The sequence below is a fragment of the Hyla sarda genome, chromosome 12, assembly GCF_029499605.1.
Source record: "Hyla sarda isolate aHylSar1 chromosome 12, aHylSar1.hap1, whole genome shotgun sequence".
In the NCBI taxonomy this organism is placed as follows: Eukaryota; Metazoa; Chordata; class Amphibia; order Anura; family Hylidae; genus Hyla; species Hyla sarda.
The window spans coordinates 14,905,809-14,909,418 of record NC_079200.1 but is presented as its reverse complement, the minus strand read 5'-3'; the positions used below and the strand labels follow the sequence as shown (position 1 = coordinate 14,909,418).

At 43.0% G+C, this 3,610-nt stretch overlaps 1 pseudogene; it reads right to left on the bottom strand.

The window, feature by feature from the left end:
• Positions 1-3,270: 3,270 nt before the first annotated feature.
• Positions 3,271-3,360, bottom strand: LOC130297130 (U2 spliceosomal RNA; annotated as a pseudogene).
• Between the last annotated feature and the right edge of the window lie 250 nt (positions 3,361-3,610).

Below are 3,610 nucleotides of genomic sequence, written 5' to 3'. Positions count from 1 at the left end.
TCAACTTCAGCAGCTCATAAGTGCCGAAAGGATTAAGATTTTTTAATAGAAGTAATTTACAAATCTGTTTAACTTTCTGGAGCCAGTTGAGATTTTTCCTGGAATACCCCTTTAAGGGTAAAATGAGTGGCATTACAAAGAACAACTAGTCAAGAAAAAACAAACCCTCATAAGGGTCTGCAAATGGAAATATAAAAGAGTTATGGATTTTAAAAGGCAAAAAGGAATAAGAAAACGAAAACGCAAAAATAAAATTGGCTGTGTCCTTAAGGGGTTAAGGATTTATCCATGGGATGTGAATAGTCGAGAACATCTTTAGAGTCACCAAATGAGCTTCTGGTTTTTGCTTTTTTTGAGGTTTCGAAGCTCCCAGAGACAATCTTGTGGTGTCATTTTCCAATAAATGTTAGCGCTCCAAGCGTTATGTTTTGCCAATTGTTTATGGTCAAATTGGATGGAAATGATGGAAAGTTATTACCTGCAGTTCGGAATACTTCCTTACAGTGCTAGAGTTCCCAACGGGAATCGTCTAATGAAGGCTTCTTATTACTGGCATGAAAATATATTGCAGCCCTAAAACATGGAATGACAGTGATATCCCGGACATTTATTACATTCATTACTAAACCATTGTATCTCTGCAGTTCCTGCTTTATGGGAAATTAATATGGCTCCTTTCACAAACAATAAATAGCGTATGTTCTTTATTGAGTACGACGGCGCCATTAAACTGTCATGCGCTTGTTTCCTAGAATCTATTGGCGTTGTACACTTGAGTAAAAAAAAACAAAAGAAGAAAAAAAATGTAAAAAAAATATGGAAGCCTGTTCTTTAGTTAAAGGGGTACTCCGGTGGAATTATTATAATTTTTTTTTTTTTTAAATCAACTGGTGCCAGAAAGTTAAACAGATTTGTAAATTACTTCTATTAAAAAATCTTAATCCTTCCAGTACTTATTAGCTGCTGAATACTACAGAGGAAATTCATTTCTTTTTGGAACACAGAGCTCTCTGCTGACATCACAAGCACAGTGCTCTCTGCTGACACCTCTGTCCATTTTAGGAACTGTCCAGAGCAGCATCTGTTTACTATGGGGATTTTTTCCTACTCTGGACAGCTCTTAAAATGGACAGAGATGTCAGCAGAGAGCACTGTGCTTGTGATGTCAGCAGAGAGCTCTGTGTTCCAAAAGGAAAAGAATTTCCTCTGTAGTATTCCGCAGCTAAAAAGTACTGGAAGGATTAAGATTTTTTTAATAGAAGTAATTTACAAATCTGTTTAACTTTCTGGCACCAAGTTTTCCACAGGAATACCCCTTTAAGTCCGAGTTACACTGTAATCGATCGCTATTATTATTTGTACGTGTTTACCTGGACTCACTGTAACTGGTTATTATAGTTCACTAGCTGAGTACCCAGGTATTCCTACCTAAACCTTGCAGGAGAGGAAAAGCAACGCTCATTAGGAGTCTGGGAAAGCTTGGTGGCACGTATAATGTGTGCCCCCCAGCTTTCACAGTCTCCTTAAGTGGAAATGTCGAAATTGGGCCCAAAGTGTCCATAATATTTTGTATGCCCGCCATTATTTTCCAGCTGGAAAACACTCTACTGGAAAACATATTTTTTTTTTTTTTTTTTTTAAATCAACTGGTGCCAGAAAGTTAAACTGATTTGTAAATTACTTCTATTAAAAAATCATAATCCTTCCAGTACTAATCAGCTGCTGTATGATCCACAGGAAGTTCTTTTCTTTTTGAATTTCCTTTCCGTCTGACTACAGTGCTCTCTGCTGACACCTCTGTCCATGTCAGGAACTGTCCAGAGTAGGAGCAAATCCCCATAGCAAAGCTCTCCTGCTCATGACAGTTCCTAAAATGGACAGAGGTGTCAGCAGAGAGCACTGTGGTCAGACAGAAAGGAAATTCAAAAAGAAAAGAACTTCCTGTGGATCATACAGCAGCTGATTAGTACTGGAAGGATTGGGATTTTTTAATAGAAGTAATTTACTAATCTGTTTAACTTTCTGGCACCAGTTGATTTAAAAAAATAATGTTTTCCAGTTGAGTACCCCTTTAAGACTCTTGGACATGGAGTTCACCAGATCTTGACAGGTTATCCCTGAAGTCCTCTTCCTCCTCCATGATGACATGTTGATGACCTTGTACTCTCCACCTTCCATTTGAGGATGCACCACAGATGCTGAGCAGTGGAGTACCCCTTTAAAAGTGGCTTTCTTCTGGGATGACAGCCATGCAGACCAAGTTGATGCAGTGTGCGGTGTATGGTCTACACCACATGAGTCTGGGTAGTCCATGGGAAACCGGTATCGGGTTGGCGTAAAGCATCTCAAGTATGAATTAAGACAACAAATATGCAGTAGCCGGATCAATTGAGAATTACGCTGGCAGGGGTGCAGCTATAGGGGGTGCAGAGGTAGCAGTTGCATCGGGGCCCTGGTACTTAAGGGGCACATCTTTTTAATTCTAAGAGCCGAGGAACGTGCTCTCGAATCACCCAAAGTGCAAGAAAAAGTGCAAATGTGTTACACTAAAAAAAACGTGCACAAAGGATGCGGTCTATCGCAAGCCCTTCTCCGATAGGAGAGAGGCCCCCCAACAAACCTACCCTTCGCCTCTGGACCAAAAGGTACCTGCGAGGTTCCAGGTTCGATGTCCCTTTTCACCGAAGCTACTAAGGGACCACAAATGCTCCCGGCATCCCCCTTGGCATCCCCCAAGGTATCTGCATGCAGAGCCGATAACGGTCGGTACCCTGCCAAAGCAGGAGTACCCGGGGTGTTTGCAGGGAGGTGCGGAACCTAATGGCCACACACACCTCCCCTAGACCGCCAGGAGGGACACCCAGAAGGGCTACCGCATCCTGACAAATCCTGTGAACACACAACACGCAAAAAGTGACACAGTGAGACAAAAATAAATAAATAAGTGGATGTGTGCAGATATACTGCCCGGATCTATAAACATTTCTCTGATCCTAACCAGAAGGCAGGGAATCAAGAGGTGAGTGCCACAAGGTGAAGAGATCATGGTGCCCGTGCTTCAGCTCAGTGAGCCAATACTCCCAGTGAGTTTCGGCACCTTGGGGTCACCACTCCCCGAGGCACTAAGGTACCTCGGCTCCAGACCCTCTCAGCCTCATGGCCAGACCAGGAAGAAACAGGTCACATCGGGGCAGCCGTCGAGCTGATTCCTCAGAACCAGCCCCGGAACGCCCCGGTACACCTGCTCCCTACCATGCAGCACCCATCCCCACCAGCTCCACACTGGCATCGCCTGCCACCAGCATGAAACTGATGAGAACAGATACTACACTTGATCTTAGCCAAAAGGCTACACTTGATCTGCCCCATAAGAGACCAATTTTATAATTGGCACATGGAGCCCTGTTGCATTTTTCACATCGTAGCCCAGCAGCTACAAGTTACACCTCTGCCTGCTGGGTTTTGAGCATTGGGCCTGTCTTTGAATAGCTGTGACTATGGGTCACTCCTTTTGTTTTGTTCTTAAAACATGACTAGAAGTTTTCAACATAACCAAAAATTCAGAGACACCTATCTGTACATAGCTGTTTCAAGGTTCTTGCCCCCTCAT